Source organism: Malania oleifera, chromosome 6 (genome assembly GCF_029873635.1).
Source record: "Malania oleifera isolate guangnan ecotype guangnan chromosome 6, ASM2987363v1, whole genome shotgun sequence".
Taxonomy (NCBI): domain Eukaryota; kingdom Viridiplantae; phylum Streptophyta; class Magnoliopsida; order Santalales; family Ximeniaceae; genus Malania; species Malania oleifera.
In genome coordinates, this window is record NC_080422.1 from 62,638,879 (window position 1) to 62,663,727 (window position 24,849).

The following is a 24,849-nucleotide window of genomic DNA, read 5'->3' on the forward strand; positions in this document are numbered from 1 at the left end:
CCAAGTGATGCGTCATTTTAGTGCCCGTGTATAGTGTCAAATCTGCGAGGGTTCCTGCATCATTTTGGACATGGGTAGGTAAAGAAGTTAGTTCAAGATACTAGGATTAGATTAGCAACTTGGAATATAGGGACACTTACAAGTAAAAGTATGGAAATTATGGAAACAATGATTGAAAAAAGAATTAATATAATTTGCCTTCAAAAAACTAAGTGGGCGGGGAAGAATGCTAGAGAAATTGATAAATCGAGATTTAAAATTTGGTGTAATGGAAAATAAAAATATAAGAATGGAGTAGGAATTATTATAGACAAAAACTTAAAAGATAGTATTGTCAATGTAAACAGAGTAGGGGACAAAATTATAAAAATCAAGATGGTATTAGGCCTAAAGATAATAAATATCATTAGTGCTTATGATCCTTAAGCAGGCTTGAGCTTGGTGCTTGCGTCTTCATTCTTGTACTTTTTGAGTTCCATAGATATGCCAAGTTGTGTATACTTTTTTCTTTATGACTTCCATGACTTGTTATCCTTTCCGTGCATGCTTAATATAGTTCATGTTCACAATTTTAATGCACAGATCAAATACCAAGTGATTTATCATTATCAAAACCGGATTGGACTCATAGAGTTAACAATATATATATATATATATATATATATATATAGAGTCAACAATATATATATATATATATGTCACACGCTTTAAATTCAAATCTTTTGCTGGTCTTATGTTGTGGTTAAATTGAAATGATTTGTGTATATTTCTAATTTGGTCTTGTTCATCATGTCATTTTTATCTTTGATATGACTTGTTAAATTGTTTTGTGTGCTTAATTGTTTTTTTTTTTTTTTTTAAACAGTTCAACATTTTCTATGCCTCAATCCAATACCAAAAAGGGAGAGAGTTTTCTAAAAAAAATAAAAAATATTTTAAAAAGGGGGAGTTCTTTTTTAAGCTAAGTTTGTTTTAAATGATTTTTTTTTTTTACTTAATTTTACCCTTTTTTCTAATGGCAAAAGGGTGAGAATTTTATAAGCAAAATGTTTATGACCAAAAGGGAATTTTTTCTTAGGGGTAAATAATATAGTTATCTGAGTTTGTGTGCTTTAATGCAAAAATTTAAATGCATAATTTGTTGTAATATCTTCTTTTGTGAATATGCTTGAGCTTTACTGTCTATATTTTACATTATGCATATTCTTAAGGGGAGCCTTTTCAGGCTGTACCCATTTGCTCTAGTGCGTTTGTCATCATAAAAAAGGGAGAGATTGTTAGAATTTTGAGTCCAATCCCTATTTTGATGCTGACAAAGCATAAGTTACTTATGTGTGTATTTATCACATGGATAAGTTCATTAATTTAACACACACATAAGGAAAAAAAATGGAAGCCATAAAGGCGCATAAAGCTCATACATCCGGTGTTTTCCATGAAGAGGAGCAAAGAAGATAAGGAAGACATTTAATTTTATTTGTATTGCATTTAAGTTTTTATCTTTGGTTTGTAATAATGCATGCATTTGCATGATATGATTGAATACTATGATGACCATAGGTTGACCATAGGACACCTAACATTTCCCCAAAAATCGTTTTCTAAAAATGGTAATATCACACAAAGTTTTTGAAACAACTTTAAAGTCAAATTAGGGATTACAAAGACTACGCTCGACTTTCGGTTGACCAATGTTGGATTTTTAGGCTTAATTAAAAAGCCTAGGTCAACCGACCACACATCAGGCCAAAAGTCAAACATTTGACTTGGTTCGGTCGACCGACATGCTTATGCTTTTTACCCCTTGGTCGACCGACTGCACTATTCATCGAAGTTAAAGTTTTGACCAAGGCTTGGTCGACCAACCCAATCTTGAACGTAACTTCCATGGTCGACTGACCTTCAAGAATTTGACTTTTTGCCTACCTCATTCGATAGGCCTCTCAGTTAAAAAATGTCACGGTCCACCAAACCTTATAAGTGGCCGACCGGCTATTTGCCTTGGTCGACCAAACCTACGAAGGGTTCTGTGTCGCCCAACCGACCCATGCTTAGGTTGACGAAACCTCTTGGTTGCAGTAGTTTTAAGCGCTAAACAAGTTTAACTTTTTAATTAAACAAATCTAAAAATAGCAAGTGTATCCTTAACGGTCATAATTTGCCCGGACTCTATATATACCCCTTCCATAAGTTAGATTAGTAACTTTAATTAGCTATAATTTTTTCTCTAATGCTTTGTTAATCAAAGTTTCCCCAAATCACTTTTATTGCAAAAATATATTTTTTGGGGCAAATTTTTTTAAACAAAACTCTCCAGCTCTCTTTCCATTTATTTATTTTAAAATCATTTTGGAAGAGAGTATATTTATTTTGGGCATTTATTTTTGTATTCACATGCATATACTCACTTATTATTTATCTTTTTGAAAAATCATTTTTGTGTGTATAGCTTTGGTTTCTCCTAGTTATTTCTTTTGATGAATATTTTTGGGAGAAATTATTTACTGCACAAATATTTTTCTTAAACTTAAACTCTAAATTCTCCAAATATTTTTCTTGAGCTTAAACTCTAGATTCTCCAAATATTTTCTTGTGCTAAAGATGATTATGATGAAATTAATAATAAAATATTTTTGAAAGGATGAGTGAAAACTCAAATAGATAATTAAACTTCATCCTTACATAATCATTATATACGTATGGAGAGCTGAGCTCCAATCATAGAGAGAGAGAGAGAGAGAGAGAGAGAGAGAGAGAGAGAGAGAGAGAGAGAGCATAAAAGACTCATATGCATCATTTTGCCTTTTGAAATATTGAGGCTTTTCTGAAAAACCTTGAACATTACATCCAACACTTAGAGCTTCATGATCAGATATGCACTATTATTGGTTTATGGGCATCATATCATGCATTAATATCACTTTTCTGATGCATGTGTCAGTTATAGGGATAATAATACTGGTTGCAATTTTTGAAATGAATTAATCAATATCCAGTATAATTATGATAAAATATTTAAGATGTGTACTTATACTCTTGACGTACTTAGTGAGATTAATCTTGATTAGTGTAAGCAATGCACTTAATCTAATTTGTTAGCTTTGGTGCAATCCAAAGAGGGGGGTGAATTGCAGATTTAAAAATTACACCTAGGTTCAGCTAATTTAGTAGGCAATATTTCACAAAGCTAAGGTCAACTGTGCCTACATCCCCGCCTCTAGCTCACAAACCCAAAGATTCCACTAATGTTCATTTAATGGGTAGAGCAGCACTGGTTACAACTAGGTCAACTAGCGGGGCTGACCTCAACCTACACCTTACCAAGATGGTGCACCTAGCTTTCCTAACTGGGTCTAAGCTAATCCGAGACTATTCCACAGGGCTAATCTCCCTCTTCAGGGCCACGCTTGGAATACAACAAATATGTTAAATTTTGTGTACACGAAAATATTCTTCTTCAAACAAGCAGATATGTACCACAGTATAGCTCAAATAAAAACACAAGCACGAATGATAGAAAATATGGTCAGCGCTTAATGATGTGTGCTAAACACTCAGTCAAGTATAGATAAGCAATCAGGATCTAGAGTTTATATCCAAGCAAGCTTTGAAACACAGTATTGAATATCACAATATCAGTTTAGGGTTTCAAAAGATGCTAGGAAGATGATTCAAACAACCTCAAAAATATGTTCTCAATAAATTAAGACCAAGAGATGTTTGAATGCAAACTTGAAAAAAATATGTTCCAACACAAGATCTATTAAATAAAATTAGTGGGAGAACTTTATGCTTTATTCTCAAAAATAAAATCAAACAATAAGCACAACAAATGTGAGTTTTAAGCTAATGGGAATGAAGTACAAAACTCTAAGCACACTCATAACTCTTGGATAATCAAGAAAAATGAAGTTTTTTGTTGACTCTATGTGTCCAATCCTATTTTGATAATGACAAATCACTTGGTATTTGATCTGTGCATTGAGATTGTGAATAGGAACAATATTTAGCATGCACGGAAGGATAGAAAGTCATTGATGCCATGAAGACTAAAGTCTATACATCTTGGAAAAATCCATGGAACTAAAGGAGTTGAAGAATGAAGATGCAAGCGGCAAGTTCAAAATTTTCATAGGAATGGGTATTTAGAACTAAATGTATTTACATATCTCATATGATTTAATTTGATGCTCAAAATATGCCGTAGACTGACCTTAGGACACATGCATCTCATGAACATCTTTAGGAGGATATTTATGGACTTAGAGAGTTTTTAAAACCCCAAGAAATATTTTATAAAAGAGCAAAGAAAGGGAGCATAAGCAAATTTTTGAAAATAAAAAGAAAAATCCAAAAAATGTTCAGTTTAGAAGACTGAACTCCCTGACTAGTCGTCTAAAGATTCAACTTCAAAAGACCGAAGTTAAGCTTAGTCATCAGAAGATTTTCTCCAAAAGACCAAAGATCAAGTTTAGCCATCTGAATAATTATTGGAGAAACACAAAAACAGGCAGAAGCACACCAGAAGACTGAACCCTGACTTCAGTTGTCTGAACCCACAACTTTAGAAGTTTGAACCTAAACTTCAGACGTCTGACCCTGTGTCCAAGTTTAATTTTTTGAAGCTCTAAGAAACTTCAGTCGTCTGAGCTCTAATCCTTAGTCATTTGAACTTATGTGAAGATTAAAATTTTCATTTTTAATAAGATAACACGTGAGTTATTTCAACATCAAGTTGATCAAATGGTTAGAAATCAACCTAAGGGCAAGGTTACCTATATAATCAACATCTAAACCCTAGTTCCCCCAAGAGAAAATGACCTTTGGCATACGATTGAGCATATTGTACATTTTAGCTCAACTTGGGAGAACTTTGATCAAACTACTGAAGTTTTTGCTTGTGATTTCAAAGTTTATACGTCAAATCTGAGCTAAGGCTATCTTGATCTTCAAAAGGCAATCTAGCAATCGTTGTGCTTTCATTTTGGTATTGAGGTTTGGTGAATCGATTTTCTTGTTAATATTCACTCGCATAGAGCTCTTCATCTAAGTCTATATGCTTGTTAATATTTATTCTCAAAAAGTTTTTGATCTTAAAATCCATTATTGAATATTAGTTGAGGGATTGATTTTGAGTGTGCCTATATTAAATTTTTTTGACAAGATCACTATTTGAAAAAAGTTTTCGCCATTGGTTAAACGTTTTTATTCAAGTGTGTATTTAGTTAAGGACTTGATATTTTTGATATTACAAAACCATTTGATTAAATATCCTTAGTGTTCCTAACTGTATATATTATTGAGGGATATTTTCTGAAAAATATTATGTTAGGTTTTTTGATCTTTGGAACTCATATCATATATATACATATATTTGCATATTACAAAGATCATATTGTGTTTGGATACTTGGAAGAAATCTTATTGATTTAGATCTTTACTGTATTCAAGACAAACTTTTTAATAAGATAATGCTTGGTATTCGTGCATCTAATAAGTTGAACTAGAATCCTAATTTCTCCAAAGCCTTTATTTTGACCATTATTTTGGGAGATTTGATAGAAGGGAAATTGTGTAAGTGTATCATTCATATAATGATTATATCGTTACATACATATTGTGTATCAAGTTTCATCATATGGATATGTGTTAGGTTTTCAATTGTATTCACTAGCTTTGTTACAAGCAATATTGAGTTGTTTTGCAGATTTGAAATTCTATATTATAATCACAGTTCGGGTTGTGAACCAGGCGAGGAGGAAGTTGTGCCTCTTATAAGCAGCGGATGTAAAGGAAGCTGCATCCCGATTAAAGGAGCAGGGATTTTGTGGAATCCTTGAGTGGGTTGCTCAAGGCGAGGATGTAGGCCAGGTTGGCTAAACCTTGTAAAAACTGTGTTTGGCTTCTCTCTTCCTTTACTCCTTTTATTTTACGCAACGCATTTCATTATCTATCTTGCATGTGTGTATGTTGAATAACCCCACTCACACTAGGTAAAAGGAATTCATTGATATAATAATTTAAATTAGTCTCAAACCCCTACAAGAAATTTGTTAAATATAGAAATAAGGATTAAGTGGTAAAAGATTTTAAAGCTTTTTAAAAATACCCAGTTCATCCCCCTCTTGGGATTACACCTGAATTAACATTTGGTATCAGAGCGGGTTTACATAGACTTAATTCTTCATTTGTAAAAAGATCATTTGACACACATCGATGTAACTCCATTCGGTGAGGGACACTCGTCCACTAGACCACCTATTTTCTGTGGTGTAAATTACACCCACTGGAAAAGAAGGATGAGTATATATCTTCTAAATCTAGATTAGAAAGTGTGGAAAATTGTTTCCAAGGGAAACCATGTTCCTATGAAAGTAGTTGGTAAGGTTAATGTACCCAAAACTGAAAAGGACTGGAAATTAGTGCAAATAAATGCTACTGTAATGAATCTGTTATTTTGTGCACTAGATGTAAATGAATTTAATAGGGTAATGACATGTAACAATGCTAAAGAGATTTGGGAAAAATTAGAAGTTACATATGAAGGTACTAAAGAAGTAAAAATAGTAGGATAGACATGCTCACTAGTGAGTATGAAACTTTTAAAATGATTGCTGATGAGTCTATTCAATCCATGTACACTAGATTCATACACACCACAAATTCTTTAAATGCTCTTGGTAAATCTTACCCTACTTATGAGTTGATTAGGAAAATAATCAGGGGACTACATCCAGTTTGGGAAGTTAAAGATACTAAAATAGAAGAAGGGAGAAATCTCAAGGAGATGTTTGTTAATGAACTAATTGGATTGCCCATCACCTATGAGCTTGCAATAAATGAGAGGAAGAATGAGTGAATTGAAGCAAAGAAAACCACAACACTTAAGACATCATCTAGCTGCTCTAGTCAAGGAAGTGATTCAGAATCAGATGATAACATGACACTTATCACTAAGAAATTTGGAGAGTTCATGAGAAAAAACAAGCAATACACCAAAATATTCAAAGGGCTCAAAAGTAGACAAGGGAGAGTCAAATAGAAGGAAGCAAAAATAAGATCCCCCTATGTGTTGCAACTGTAGAGAATTTGGACACATCAAAACGGATTGTCCCCAGCTGAAGAAAGTGTCTAAGAAAAAGAAGAAGAAGGCTCTAAAAGTGGGCTGAGACACTCACAGTACCAGTAGCTCAGAATCTCAATCCAGTGATGACGAGATTGCAAATTTATGTCTGATGGCTCACAATGACCACAAAGTACAATCTTTTTGTTCTGCTTCATCTTACTATTCAAGTGATGCCAAAAATGAAAATTCCATGCTTTCTTATGATGAATTGCATCAAGAATATTTGTATACCCTTAAAATGCTTGAGAAAATGAATAACAAAATTTCTAGTTTGAAATTAAAATTGAAAGAATTTTCAATGTTAGTTGAATGTCAAAATGAATCTCATGCATCTCTCATGAAAGACAAGGATTTGAAAATTGAGGAGTTAGAAAAGATTTTGAAAGATAAATCTATGATTATTTGTAAATTTACAAAAGGTCAAAATAATTTCGAAAAACTCCTAGGAGATCAAAGAAATTCCCTTGAGAAGGAAGGTCTTGGTTTTAATGGGAAGGAGAATCTAAAGCAAAAACATCTCTACATGGGATATTTTGTAAGAGAGTCAAAATCATATGTTCCAACTAAAGACTATCATAGAAATATTACATGTTTTAAATGTAAGAGGTTGGGTCACTCAAAATTTGACTATCCTTTCAAAAATAAAGATGTCAAACTTAAGAAAGTCTAGAAAGTCAAAGGAGAATCTAGTACTAACCCCAATGGACCCAAGAAAATATGGGTACCAAAAGTAGTTATTTGATTATGTGCTGCAAATATGCTGGAGATCGTCTTCCTCAAAGGACAAGTGGTATATGGAAGGTGGATGCTTGCGACACATGACAAGAGATAAAGCTAAATTCGCATCTATCATATCCAAAGATGAAGGTTTCATTACATTTGGGGATAACTCTAAAGGTAAAATCATTGGAGTTGGTAAAGTTGGTAAGGAACCGTCACTTGTCATTGATAATGTATTGTTAGTTGATGGATTAAAACATAACTTATTTGAGTATAAGTCGACTATGTGATAAAGGTTATAAAGTCTCATTTGAATATGACAAATGCACTGTAAAGAACAAATCTGAAAACAAAATATTGTTTATTGCTGATCGTCGTGAAAATGTATACACCACAAGCCTTGATAACCTTGCTTCTCAACATGTCACTTGTTTTTCTGCTATAAATGAGATTAGTTTGATTTGGAATAGGAGCCTAGGATATGCAAACATGGACTTAATATCTAAACTTCTTAAGGAAGAATTAGTTAAGGGATTGCCTAAAACTAAATTCGTGAAAGGTAAAATCTGCGATGCATGCCAACTAGGAAAATAAGAAAAAAGCTTTAAGAAGAATAAAGCAATCTTTACTACTAGACCACTTCAAATGCTACACTTAGATTTATTTGGTCCAAACCCAATTCAGAGTTTAGAAGGAAAATCATACGCATTCGTTATAGTTGATGATTTTTCAAGATATACAAAGGTTCTATTTTTAGGTCACAAAGATGAAGCGTGTGAACAATTCATAAATCCGTGTAAGAAAATTCAAAATGAAAAGGGTTATATTGTTACTAAAATCTGAAGTGATATGGGCTGAGAATTTAAAAATCAAAGCGTGGAAGACTACTGCAATTCATTAGGAATAGTTCATAACTTTTCGACTCCTAGAACACCGCAGCAGAATGGTGTAGTTGAAAGGAAGAATAAGTATGTACAAGAAATGGCCAGAACTATGCTTAACGAACATAAATCACCAAAGTACTTTTGGTCTAAGGTAGTAACTAGCACCTACTATGTTTTAAATAGAGTTTTGATTAGATCGTCTCAAAATAAGACTCCGTATGAATTATGGAATAGAAATAGACCAAACATGTCATATTTTCATGTCTTTGGCTGTAAGTGTTTCATGTTTAGAGACTATGAACATTTAGGAAAGTTTGATGTGAAATTAGATGAAGGTATCTTCCTAGGGTATGCTTTAGATAGTAAAGCCTACAAAGTATATAATAAACGAACACTAACCATTATGGAATCTATTCATGTAGTGTTTGATGAGTCAAATCCCTTCTCTAAAAGAACTGATGAAGACAAAATTAAGATAAATAAGGAATTTGAAAAACTATCCATTAAAGATGATTCAGAAAAGAAAAATGAAATTAAGAAACCATCCACTGAAACTAGTCAAATTGAAAGTTAAGTTAATGAACTACCTATAGAATGGAAGTACATAAAAAATCATCCCATTGATCAAATAATAGGTGAACTATTACGTGGAGTGGCCACACCATCCTCACTTAGGAATATGATTAGTCATTTTTCTTTCTATCTCAAGAAGAACCTAGGAATGTGAGTGAAGTAATTGAGGATGAATCATGGGTGATGTCCATGCAATAAGAGTTAAATCAGTTTGAGAGAAACAAAGTATGGACATTAGTTCCTAGAACTAAGGATAAGACAATTATTGGAACAAAATGGATATATAAGAACAAGAAAAATGAACATGGGATAGTTGTTAGAAATAAGGCAAGACTAGTAGCTCTGGGATATAACCAAGAAAAAGAAATAGATTTTGAAGAAACCTTTGCACCTGTAGCTAGAATGGAAGCCATTCGAATGCTTTTAGCCTATGTTGCTTTTAAGGATTTCATGCTATATCAAATGGATGTCAAAAGTGCATTTTTAAATGGCTACATAAGTGAAAAGGTATATGTAGAACAACCCCCAGGCTTTGAAAACCATGAGAATCCAAATCACGATTATAGATTAAAAAAAGCCTTGTATGGTTTAAAATAAGCTCCTAAAGCTTGGTATAAGAGACTAAACAGATTTCTACTGGACAATGGATTTATCAGAGGGAGGATAGACACAACACTTTTCATAAAGTCTAAGAAAGATGACTTGCTCCAAGTTCAAGTATATGTAGATGATATCATATTTGGAGCTACAAATAAAAACTTGTGCAATGAGTTTGCAAGTACTATGCAAAATGAATTTGATATGAGCATGATGGGTGAATTAATTTCTTCTTAGGACTTCAGATTAAACAAGAAAAACATGGAATCTTCATAAATCAATCAAAGTACATTAGAAACCTGCTCAAAAAGTTTAATATGGAAGATGAAAAAATACTAGGGACATCTATGAGCTATTTTTTGAAATTAGATAAAGATGAACAAGGTATACCAGTAGATGTCAAACTCTATCGTGGAACGATTAGTAGCTTACTATATCTGACTACCAGCAGACCTGACATAATGTTCAGCATATGTTTGTGTGAAAGATTTTAGGCTGCACCAAAAGAGTCACATTTGCTAGCTATCAAATGAATACTTAGATACCTGATTGGAATAGTGGAACTTGGGCTATGGTATCCTAAGTATACATCTTTTGAGATTATCAGCTATTCAAATGCTGATTTTGCTAGTAGCAAATTGGATAGGAAGAGCACGAGTGGTATATGTCATTTCTTAGGACATTTTTTAGTTTCTTGGTTTTCCATGAAGCAGAATTCAGTTGCACTTTCCACAGCTGAGGCAGAATACGTAGCGGTAGGAAGTTGTTTGGTTAAACACTATATATGAAGCAACAACTGACGGATTTTTGATTAAGCTATGACACAATTCCTATAAGTTGCGACAATACGAGTGCAATAAACATCTCAGAGAATCCTATATTACATTCATGAAATAAAAGTATAGAAATAAGACATCATTTTCTTTATGATCATGTGCAAAATGGCCACAGATGAACAATGGGCAGACATATTCATGAAACCACTTACGAAGGATAGGTTTATCCAAATTAGGCGTGAATTTGGTCTGATGCATAGTCGAGAGGTAGCCTAAAATTATGTAAGATGTTATAATTCATGGGGAGCAACGTCATTTGATATTCACAATTGGTTAAAAATTTCAAATTCGGCTCATTTTTTCCCATTTGGTATCACATTTGTGCACATTTGGTATTAAACTCATATCATGATAAGGGCATATTAACTTACACATGTTAATCCTTACATAATCATTGAACTTTAGTGAATGTGTTTTCTTATCCATGTCTATGAAATTTGATACACTGTGTATGGTCACATTGTAATTTACATTCAACAACACAACTTTCTACATTAGCAAGGGGGAGAAGTAAATTGAATTAACACAAGGAAACATATTTCACAGTACAATTTTTTTTTTAAAAAAACTGATGGTTGGACTAATTTAAACTTTAATATTTGAAGGAGGAGAAGAATATTAGGTTATGTCCACTCATGTCTTGTTATACACCTTTTTGTTGATGTAAAAAGAGGGAGAAGAATTAGGCTATAGCAAAAATGGTTTGAACAAAAATGGTTGACAAAACAAATTGTGTATGAGCATATTTCATATTGCTATATATTTGTATAAGCATATTTCATATTGTTGCATATTTGTATGAGCATATTTCATATTGTTGCATATGTGTTTGTGCATTATTTGAGAGGGAGCCTTCTTAGGCATAACCCATTCTATATTTTTGCTCGTGTATTTGTCTTCATAAAAAATGAGGAGATTGTTGATTTTATGAGTCCAATTTTGTTTTGATAATGACAAATCACTTGGTATTTGATTTGTGCATTGAGATTGTGAACAGGAACAATATTTAGCATACACAGAAGGATAGAAAGTCATGGAAGCCATGAAGTCTAAAGTATATACGTCTTGGAAAATCCATGGAACTAAAAAAGTTAAAAAATGATGATGCAAGCGGCAAGTTTAAGATCGTCATGTGAATAGGTATTTAGAACTGAATGTATTTACATATTTCAAATGATTTAATTTGAGGCTCAAAATATATTGTAGACTGACCTTAGGACTCATGCATCTTATGAACATATTTAGGGGATATTTATGGACTTAAAGAGTTTTTGAAATCCCAACAAATATTTCATAAAAGAGCAAAGAAAGGGAGCATAAACAAATTTTTTAAAATAAAAAGAAAAATCCAAAAAATGTTTAGTTCAAAAGACTGAACTTCCTGACCAGTTGTCTAAAGATTCAACTTTAAAAGACCGAAGTTAAGCTCATTCGTCTGAAGAATTTCTTTAGAAAACCGAAGATTAAGTTCAGTCATCTCAAGAATTATCGGAGAAACATAGAAATAGGCAGAAGCACACGAGAAAACTGAACCCTGACTTCAGTCGTCTGAACTATCAACTTCAGAAGTTTGAACCCAAACTTCAGATGTCTGACCCTGTGTCCAGGTTTAATTTTTCAAAGCTTTACGGAATTTCAGTCGTTTGAGCTCTAATCCTTGGTCACTTGAACTTATGGGAAGATTAAAAATTTGATTTATAATGAGCGAACACGCGAGTTATTTCTACATCAAGTTGATCCAACGTTTAGAAATCATCCTAAGGGCAAGGTTACCTACATAATCAACATCTAAACCCTAGTGCCCCCAACAGAAAATGACCTTTGTCATACAATTGAGCATATCGTATGTTTTAGCATAACTTGGGAGAACTTTGATTACATTGCTGAAGTTTTTGCTTGGGATTTCAAAGTTTATACGCCAAATCTGAGCTAAGGCTATCTTGATCTTCAAAAGGAAATCTAGCAATCATTGTGCTTTCATTTAGGTATTGAGGTTTGACAAATTAATTTTCTTGTTAATATTCACTCTTATAGAGCTCTTCATCTAAGTCGATATGCTTGTTAATATTTATTCTCAAAGAGTTTTTCATCTCAAAATCCATTATTGAATATTAGTTGAGATATTGATTTTAAGTGTGCTTATATTAAATTGTTTTGACAAGATCACTATTTGAGAAAAGTTTTCATCATTGGTTAAACTTTTTGATTCAAGTGTGCATTCAGTTAAAGACTCGATATTTTTGATATTACAAAACCACTTGATTAAATATCCTTAGTGTTCATAACTATATATATTATTGAGGGATATCTTCTGAAAAATATTAGATTAGGTTTTTTGATCTTTGGAACTCATGTCATATATATACATATATTTTCATATTACAAAGATCATATTGTGTTTGGATACTTGGAAGAAATCTTATTGATTTAGATCTTTACTATATCAAGACAAACTTTTTAATAAAATCATGCTTGGTATTTGTGCATCTAATTAGTTGAACTAGAATCCTAATTTATCCAAAGCCTTTATTTATACCATTCTTTTGGGAGATTTGATAAAAGGGAAATTGTGTGAAGCATTTCATTCATATAACGATTATAATGTTACACACATACTGAGCTTCAAGTTTCATCATATGGATACGTGTTAGGATTTCAATTGTACTCACTAGCTTTGTTAGAAGCAATATTGAGTTGTTTTGAAGATTTGAAATTCTATATTGTAATCATGGTTCGGGTTGTGAACCAGGTGAGGAGGAAGTTGTGCCTCTTATATGATGTGGATGTAAGGGAAGCTATGTCCCTATTAAAGGAGCAGGGAATTAGTTGAATCATTGAGTGGGTTGCTCAAGGCGAGGACGTAGGCTGGATTAGCTGAACCTTGTAAAAACTTTTTTGCCATCTCTCTTCCTTTACTCCTTTTATTTTCCGCAACACATTTCATTTTCTATCTTGCATGTGTGTATGTTGAATAACCCCACACGCACTTGATAATTAACTAGGCAAAAGGAATTCATTGATATAATAATTTTAATTAGTCTCAAACCCCTGCAGGAAATTTGTTAAATATAGAAATAAGAATTAAGTGGTAAATAATTTTAAAGATTTTTAAAAATACCCAATTCACCCCCCTCTTGAGATTACACCTGAATTAACACTTTTTGAGTGTATGGAAGTGTATGAGAGTAGTACAAGCTAAAATAGAAATTTGGAATTTTGAGAGAATTTGGCCTCAATGATCTCTGCTAATCCTTTTTAATTTTTACAAATGAACTAGGATTTATAGGCAAAGGGCAAATTACAACCGTTTGGGACATATAGGGTATTATTAATTTATTTTGAAAACCAATTAAGAAAATTAATCATGTTTACCTCATTTAATCTCAATAAAAATAAATTAAATCCGAGAGTTTCGGGTGCTTGAATAGACACAGCACAAAAAGTCATTTTAACGGTTTAGGTGCTTGAATTTTACTTTGGTTTGTTGAATGGAGCGATTGCTAAAAAATATCGCGTTTCGGGTGCTCGATCTGAAGTTCAATTAGCCGAAATCACAAGTTCGGTCACCCGAGGCTAGAATGAACATAATGTTTGGGTGCTCGGGTTGGTGAAAACGTAACCTGACACAAGTTCGGTCAACCATGGAAGATGTGCACATTTTGGTTCAATTTGTCGAACACAGGCCAACATATTGACTGGTCCACGGTTTGATTAACCAAGACAATTTGAACTACTAGGTTCGGTTGCCCGACCACTCACAAAATTTTCCCTTTTAGTCCTAATTTTTTCCAGTTAATTACCTTGAAAAATTATGTGATATTGGGGACTTAGTGCACTATGTGTAGAAACCTAAAGTCCAACTAAGGTCGTTTTGAGCATTCCTACCTATCATGCATGATGCAACTTATTACAAGCCATATTGAGGTACAGTCCATAATTAAATTACATCACAAAATGAAGAAAATGAAAATAATTACAATTACATAACAATTTTTTTCAATCTTCTACTTGATCACCGTACGCCATCATGATATGGCTTTCTGTTCGAATACACGCGTAAGGTAAACCTGCATGCAAGCCTCAGTACAAAAATTAGTACTAAATACATTTGTCATTATTGAAATAGGGATATGACCAACTAGGTCAATATTCTCCCCTTTTTTGATGATGACAAGTGATTTATGCAAAAGTGGGTATAGCCAAGAAAGGCTCCCCCTGACTATATGCATAAAAAGAATTAAAGCTCAATTTAAATTTTTAAATTTATCAACGTACCCAATTTTTCCTTTTCCCTGGCAACAACAAAAAGGGCTAAGAAATATTGTATGAAGGCAAAAAATAATCATTTAGATACAAAAGATATATTGGGAAGATTTTTGAAGAAGTCGGCAGCATGTTGTTTGAAAATAGAGTGTTCCAAAAATAACTTTGTACACAAGTTACCTATTTTGAGTTGCAACAAACAATATATAGCAAATTTTATTCAATCAACTCAGACAATACATAAGTCAAGAGGCTAATATTATCATGTAGCACAAAAGACTTAGGGCATCAACTGATACCAATTATGAGTTGTTACCACTTTGTTTAATTGCATTTTCTCCCCCAATTGAAGATTATGTAAGGATGAAGATTAATTTTTCATTTAGCCTTCACTCATCCTTTCCAAAAGATTTTAGTATTTAACCAATCATAATAACCTTTGATTTCTGCTTGTCAACAAAAGCCTACAAGATATAAAGCAAGAAGAGAGATGTGGTACTTATTTATATCACTTGTAATAACCACTTATTAGAAAAATATGATACCAATTGTTATTGTTTGCACATGTACGCATTGATACCAATTGTTAATGTATTTCCACAAGATATAGAATTATAGTACTAAATACATTTCATTTTCTCAGAGCCATATGTTTTAAAGTAAAGTGGCTCCTCCTAAGATTGTGCATTTTCTTTAAACTTATACCTTGAGCACAATAAAAGTATGTTATTCTAGAAGCACAACTTAAGTTTTAAGATATACAACATTTATAAAAGATATAGGATATGTGCAGTGATTTTGAAAATTTCAGCAACATTTTGTCTAATAAAGTGATTTATCCCACAAAACCTTGCCAATTTCAAAACATTCAAATTAAAATGAGCTAAGTGCAAACATTTAAAAATCCAAAAACAGATTTTTCATGCACATCCATATTCATTTTAGAAAACATTCCAATATTTTTTCGGAAAATGTGTACCAAAAATCCAGCAGCATGCCATCTATAAACATGAAATTTCCCATATTAAACCTACACAAAATAATTCTCAACCAGACAGTATATCACAAGTTTTGAGCATGTGAGAACCTTAAATATCTACTAGCAAGCAATTTCACATTAATTGCATCCACTATGCATGAGGCTTTCAATCAGATAAGCATGTATATATATCAAAGCATGCAAGCCAATAAACTATCATATATATATAAGCAAAATGACAATCACCACAAAAAAAATATCTAGACTTATCTGTCTATGTGTGTGGTGAGTGTGTACAGTGGAAAAACAAAATAAAAAATTTGTCTTAAGTATTACAAACCCCAAATATAAATGCATGTAAATGAAGCATAAGATAGGACAAATGTAAAACAGCTGAACTCCAAGGACTCCTCCAAGTCTCACCATCATTGCGGTCGTCTTCCTTACCATCACTCATCTCCATCTGGTCCTCACCGATATCATCATCATTCATCTCTCTGAAGCACTCACCAAGGATATGGAAGTTCACCTGCACATCAGACTTAAACTCCTAAAATGATGCTGTGAGACCAGTGATGGCTGCCATGATCTCGGTGTTTGACGGCGCATAGGGATGCTCTTGTGGAATTTCCTAAGCCCTAGTCCTCTCTCAAGAATAGTAGGTGTTGGCCTTACAAGGCTTAAAATATTGTTATCTTGTTTTGATGCTAAAAAAAGTGTGGAACTTAACATATTTGTGTGAGTAATGTTATTTTTAGGCTTATATATGAGAAAACAAGGTCAAAGTGCTCACAAGGATCAAATGAAGCTTAAAAGAGTCAAAGCATGGATTTAAAGATGATATTTTAAAGCTTGAAGAAAATGAGGACATGGTTGATTTGTTGAAAGCCAAAGAAAAGTTAGAAATCAAAAGAGCAAATGAAAAGCAAAGTGAGAGAGCTTAAAGAAAGACAAAGCATGAAGACTTAAGTACCTAGAATGTGAAAAGTCTTAAGAGTCTTTATGTAAGTACTTGAATTTTGAAATATCGTTTTAAATATTTAAAAACTCTTTAAGGGGATTATATAGACTTAGAGACCTATTTAAATACTCTGGAAAAAGTTTTCTAAAAAGAATAAATAAAAAGAGCAAACCATGTTTTGAATTGGAAATGAAAAATCAGAAAACAAATTGTTTAGTAGACCGAAGTTTCTGCTCAGAATCTTGAAGTGGCAACTTTAGAAGACTGAACTTTAAGTTCAGTTATATAAAGAATTTTTTGTGAAATACAGAAACTTGCAGAAGCACCTTAGAAGACTGAAGTCGAACATTAGTCATCTGAACTCAACACCTTAATCGTCTAACCCTTGACCTCGGTCATCTAACCCTATATCCAGTTCAAAATTTTCAAAGGCTAAAGAATTTCAGAAGACTGAACTCAAAGGTTCAGTCGTTTAAACATTGTTAATGAGCAAACTTTTCAAAAGTTTAATATTTTAAAAATCAGTTGCTTGTGCCCCAAATTTTCTAAAAACTTGGGAAATACTCCATGTAAACTTGGGCAACATGAAAACCCTTCTGAAAGCCTATAAATACCTGGTTTTGCAAATCAAAACTAACAAAGAATTGAAAAATATGATTGATAAGCTGAAAGCATTCTTGTTCCCTCAAAGCTCCCTTGCTCACTCATTGATATTTTGAAGTGCTAATCCTTCCTCCTCTGAATTCTTACTGTTAATCCTCATCTAAGAAGGATATTGATAATTTCTACACTTGAGCTTCATTCTATTGTATATTCATATTTTACATTGAAGTATATAGTGCTTAACTTGTACTAACCTGCTCTTTTTAGAGAGTGTTTCTTGTACGCAGAAATTCTTTTTTTTTTCTTCTCGCACATTGACGATTCCAAGGATTGTTTGGATCGTTGGCTAAAGTAAGGGGATATTGCTTAAAGAGGTAGACTCTAGCCTATTTGAATAAGTGACCGAATGAGGGTACATCGTTTGGAGAGGTGGGCTCTAGCCTACTGAAGGAGTATGTAAATAGTGTTGTTCCACCCAGCAATGGAACTGATTTTAGTAATCCTTCGGTGGTTTTCCAATGGTTAGGATGTAGGTTGGGTATAAGTCGAACCTCGTAAAAATCCTGGTCTCACTCTCTCTTTCCCTTACTTTTAATTTTCAACACATTTAAATTGTGCAAATGATTTAATTTGTAATCATATATACTACGTATATTTGGAAATCAAGTAAACTTAAAGTCTAATTTTTATTTGGGTTGTGGAAACCGAAATGGAGTAGGTTGGTTAAACCATACTTTGCGGAAACCATACGAGAGTACGTTACTTGGTTAACATCCCAAAGATAAAATAACTAAGAGTTTATTTGAAATCTGAATCTTGGAAAGAGTGTGAATGTTTTTGTTGAAGATCATTTCGAGAAAGTTAATTCATTTATCAAAATGATTGCAAATAACCACAGGGCTTGAATCAAACCTTCATATGTTCAGGGCTGCAAACAAACAAGAGTTGAAATCTTGTATCTTATTTATCTTGGTTTGAATATTGTGTTTTGGATAATTGGTTTGGTTGATTGATTGGTTACTTGGTTTTTAAAATAGTTGTGTTGTTGATTGCATAAAAGAAACTAAGTTCTTGTGTGATTGACAAATTAAACGAACAAGTTAAGAATTGGTTAAAAGAAATAAAAGAACGTTAAGAAGTTTTAAAAGGAATTAATAGAAATTTTTAGAAATCCAATTCACCCCACCTTTTAGGACTACATCTTAGTTTTCAATTGGTATCGGAGCGGGGTTATAGCAAATCTTAATTAGTAGCTATAAAAAGATCTTAATGGCGCACATAAGTACACTTTTTGGAAAAAAAAGAAATGAATGCAAATCTATCTTCAAACTATGAATTGGAAAGCTTGGGTGGTGTCACAGATGATGACCTAATTCCCTTTAAACTAGTAGATGGAAAACAAGTTCCTAAGGAGAAAAATGATATCATAGACTTAGATCATAAGATACTACAAGTTAATTCTAGTGTTATGAATGTTTTGTATTGTGCTTTAGATGCCAATGAATTTAATAGACTAATGGCTTGCAAAATGGCTAAGGAAATATGGGATAAGTGAGAAGTCACTTACACACTATAGATGTTAGGGATAATAGGATTGATATGCTTATAAGCGAATATGAAGCTTTTAAGATGAATCCAGATGAATCTATAACTAGCATGTACACTAGCTTGAATCATATAATAAATTTCCTAAATGTCGTAGGAAAAACCTACTCTACCTATGAGATGATTAGAAAAATTCTTAGAGGGCTGCCACCTATATGGGAACCAAAAGCCACTGCCATAATGGAAGGAAGAAACTTGAAAAACACCTCCTTAGATGAGCTAATAGGTTCTCTCCTCACATACAAAATGACAATAAATGAAAGGAATGGAAAAACCAAAGCCCAAAAATCAATAGCCTTTCAAGCCTCCAAAGAAAACTCTAGTAGTGGAGAAGAAATGGATGAAGATGAACTAGCCTTCATATCTAAGAAACTTGCAAAAATACTAAGAAGGAAAAAAAAAATTCAATAGAAGAAAAAAAGACTTCGAATCAGAAGAAGAAGAAATTAGTAAAAAGAAATCTAAAAATAAAACCCCTACATGTTATAATTGCAACAAAGTTAGACATATAAAACCGGAATGTCCATTACTAAAGAAAGAATCTAAGAAGAAAAACAAAAAGGCCATGAAAGCCACTACTTGGGATAGTACAAGTAGTTCAGAATAAGAATCAAGTGACCAAGAGGTTGCTTATACTTGCTTTATGGCTTGGGACGATGAGGAAACCTATCTCATCCAAATTCTTAAATAATTCTTGTAATGATTCATAAAATGAATCCAATGATATGTGTATGCCATTTTATGATGAATTAAAAAATGATTTATTCAAAGTATATACGATGCTAATCAAAGTAACCAAACAAAACACATCATTGGAAAACAAGAATGAAGGAATGGTGAAAGAGATAGAATCAATTAAGATTACTGAAAATGAAAAATATTCAAAACTCAAGAAAATAGAAAATAAGTATGAAGTTGCAATAAAAGAATAAGAAGCTAAAAAACTTACTGAAAAAGAAAAAAAACTTGAAAATTAAAGAGTTAGAAAGTAAGAATGAAAATATGATAGAAGACCTTCGATCCCTATCCTCTATGGAATATGAGAAAGATATATATATTTATGAATTAGAGAATAAAATCAGAAAATTATCTCAAGAACTAGAGAAATCACTAAATAAGGTTGATAGCAAGAAATACATTGAAATAAACGATCTCAAGGATCAAATTAAAGATAAAGAAAAGATCATTTACAGCTTCACAAAAGGAAAGGAAAACTTTGACATAATGATAGGCTCGCAAAGGATGACCTTAAACAAAGAAGGCATTGGATTTAATGGGGTTGAAAATAAAAAGAAAAAAAAATTTTTACATGGGTTATTTTTCAAAAGCATCCAAAGATTATGCTAGCACATCTTCTAATGCCTACACTAACACCATATGCTACCTATGAAAGAAAAAGGGTTATATAAAGTTTGAATGTCCATTAAAGAGAAATGATGTAAGAATATGAAGAATAAAAGAAAAATCAAGTCTTATGAAACCTTCTGGACCCAAGTAAGTATGGGTACCTAGATAAAAGACCTTAAAAATCTCAAAGAATTTATTAGAACAAATAAAAACACAAATAACATTGTTGACCAAAAATCATAGGATGATTCATACAAGCTTAAAATAGATAGTTTTAAAATTTGGAAAGAAAATTCACATGAAAGAAAAAATCAAGCATATTACATGAATATTTTGATAAGAAACAGTTTAAGAGTGAGAGATACTTGAAGACAACTTGAGCATTATGACAAAGCAAATGAAAATGAAATACATGTTGTGCTAATTTGCTATACTACATGTATGATCATGACTTGACTCATATTAATAATGTATGGCTCATTATATTGCAAACTTGAGCATGAGATTATTGACCATGAGCATGAATCTTGATATAAAACTAATTTTTGACTATGCATGCTAATAATGAATCAAGTGGATAAATTTGTCTTGTGCTGCTATTTATATTGGTATCCATAAGTTATAAATGATATTTTTGATATCCATGAACTATACAAGATGTGATATTAGCTTCGGTATCTATAAATTATTTTTGGTATCACATTTTTAAAATTTTAATTGGTATCACAATTTAAAAGGCTCAATTGGTATCACAAATTGATATTTAAGAATGATAAGTATAATTGAACTCACGAGCATGTTATGATATTGATGATGTTAACATGATATTGGTATTTGATGATTGTGTTCATGAGAACATACGTGATATGAATCAATATATGAAGCATGGATAATAAACTTAAAAGCATAATTGGTATCAAATCCAAATGTATTAAATTCAGAGGGAGTATTATGATTTATTGCTTGTATTATGTTTCTTCCCTAATTATTAAATTGGAATCATGGAATAAATAATTGGTATCATGAATTATTATGTATGTTGAAGTTTAAAGTACTATACTTTTCATGGTTGCTCATAGCCTTAGTACTTAAAGTCTTACTATTTTTTATTGATGTCAAAAGGGGGAGAAGTTTTGGGCAAAAATTGAGCATTATATTAAAAATTGGAAGCTTATTGAAATGATATATCAAAAGAAGGAGGAGTACTTGATATTGATTGATATTGATATTGAATAATGTGATGAGCATGATAGTACAATTTTTTTTAAATTGATCATGATATTGTTAAGTTTGTCAATATGATGCTTATTGAAAGGGGGAGCCTTCTTAAGGATTACTCAAATTTTTGCTTATTATTTGTCATCATCAAAAAGAGGGGGATTGTTGGTCTTACAAGGTTTAAAATCTTGTTATCTTGTTTTGATGCTAACAAACAAGTGGAACTTAACATATTTGTGTGAGTAATGTTATTACAGGGATCATATATGAGAAAGCAAGGTCAAAGTACTCCCAAGGATCAAATGAACCATAAAAGAGTCAAAGCATGGATTTAATGATGATATTTTAAAGCTTGAAGAAAGTGAGGACATAGATGATGCATTGAAAGCCAACAAAAAGTTAGAAGTCAAAAGAGCCAAAGAAAAGCAAAGTGAAAGAGGTCAAATAAAGACAAATCATGAAGACTCAAGTACCTAAAATGTGAAAAGTCTTAGGAGTGTTTATGTAAGTACTTGAATGTTTAAATATCGTTTGAAATATTTTGAAGCTCTTTAAGAGGATTATATAGACTTAGAGACCTATTTAAAAACCCTGAAAAAAAATTATTATTAAAGAATAAATAAAGAGAGCAAACCATGTTTTGAATTGGAAATTAAAAATTAGAAAACAAATTGTTTAGTAGACTGAAGTTTCTGCTCAGAAGCCATAAGTGGCAACTTTAGAAGACTAAACTTTAAGTTCAGTCATTTGAAGAATTACTTTAGATAACTGAAAAATAAGTTCAGTCGTCTGAAGAATTTTTGGTGAAAGACAGAAACTGGCAGAAGCACCTCAGAAGACTAAAGTCTAACTTCAGTCGTCTAAATTTGACACCTCAGTCATCTAACCCTTGACCTCGGTCGTCTAACCCTATATCTAGTTCAAATTTTTCAAAGGCTAAGGAACTTCAGAAGACTGAACTCAAAGGTTCAGTCGTCTGAACACTATTAACGGGAAAATTTTTCAAAAGTTTTATTTTTTAAATATCAGTTGCTTGTGCCCCAAATTTTCTAAAAACTTGGGAAATACTCCAAGTAAACTTGGGTAACACGAAAACCCTTTTGAAAGCCTATAAATACATGGTTTTGCAAATCAAAACTAACAAAGAATTGTAAAATCTAATTGATAAGCTGAAAGCATTCTTGCTCTCCCAAAGCTTTTCTGCTCACTCATTGCAAATCTCTTTTGCTGAAATATTCTCAAGTGCTGATCCTTCCTCCTCTGAATTCCTACCGCTAATCCTCATCTAAGAAGGATATTGGTGAATTCTATACTTGAGCTTCATTCTATTTCATATTGATATTTTACATTGAAGTATATAGTGCCGAACTTGCACTAGCCTGCTCTTTTTAGAGTGTTTTTCTTGTACACAAAAATTCTTTTGCTTTTCTTGTAGATTGAAAATTCCAAGGATTGTTTGGATCATTGACTAAGCAAGGGGATATTGCTTAGAGAGGCGGGCTCAAGCCTATTTGAAGGAGTGACCGAACAAGGGTACATCATTTTGAGAGGCGGGCTCTAGCCTACTGAAAGAGTGTGTAAACGGTGTCGTTCCGCCCAATAAAGGAAATGATTTTAGTAATCCTTTTGTAGTTTTCCAAAGGCGAGGATGTAGGCTGGGTGTAAGTTGAACCTCATAAAAATCTCGGTCTCACTCTCTCATTCCCTTACTCTTTATTTTCAGCACATTTAAATTGCGTGAATGATTTAATTTGTAATCATATATACTACGTATATTTGGAAATCAAGTAAACTTAAAGTCTAATTTTGATTTGGGTTGCGGAAACAAAAAGGTGGTATGGTGGTTAAACCATACTTTGCGGAAACCATACGGGAGTACGTTACTTGGTTAACATCCCAAAGATAAATTAACTAAGAGTTTATTTGAATCATGAATCTTAGAAAGAGTGTGAATGTTTTTGTTGAAGATCATTTTGAGAAGGTTAATTCATTATCAAAAGGATTGAAAATTACCACGGGGCTTGACTCAAACCTTCATATGTTCAGGGCTGCAAATAAGCAAGAGTTGAAATCTTGTATCTTATTTATCTTGGTTTAAATATTGTGTTTTGGATAACTGATTTGGTTGATTGATTGGTTACTTGGTTGTTTAAATAGTTGTGTTGTTGATTATATAAAAGAAACTAAGTTCTTGTATGATTGACAAATTAAACAAACAAGTCAACAATTGGTTAAAAGAAGTAAAACAAGGTTAAGAAGTTTTAAAAGGAATTAAGAGAAATTTTTAAAAATACAATTCACCCCCCTCTTGGGACTACATCTTAGTTTTCAGTAGGAAACCACATGTTACCTGCGAGCTCATACCCCATCAATTTCATTGTGGCGGAGAAGAAGTCGGTGCTCTTAATCTTCTTTGATACTGCATATGAAGTCCTTGTTATTCTCTCTCTATGAAACATCCTAGATAGGATGCCTCCATATGGTAGTATGATCCTCTTTCCTGCAGTCTTCACAAACATCCACCTGAGGATCAGTTTAGGAAGATCCAACTTCTTCCTCATGAATAAAGACCACATGACAAAGAAGTCCAAGTGTGAGACCTGATCCTTGGACCCTGACTTTGGCAAGATATTATATGAAATCAAGTGGTGTGCCACATTTGCCTCCAAAGTCAATGATCTGTAACTAGGGGTATGTGCAAGATCTTCCATGGGATGAGTCATCACAAGATTCATGAAAGTGTTCATAGTGATGTCCTACTCATTTATCTAGGTCGAGGTGGAGTCAAGACAGTCAAAGTTTGCTTGCTGGATATCAAACACCGCAGCTAGGTATGCCTCATTGAACTGGATGTCTGTCTCAAACACCCTCGAGTAGCAACCCTGGTCATCCTTCCCAATGTTGGCATAGAACAGCCTGACAAGTATGGGGTAGACCCCTCTAGGCTAGAAACTTATAAATTCATACCATCTCTGGTATCTGAACATGTCTAATATATTATAATACGTCTGCTTAAATTGTATGTCCAGTACCTTACTGAGGATTGGATCCTTGAGGTAGAAAACTTTTTCATACTTGATCCGTCTATCAGGCGTGTAGAACCACTGATCAAGTGCAATGCTTGCCTCAACACGTCT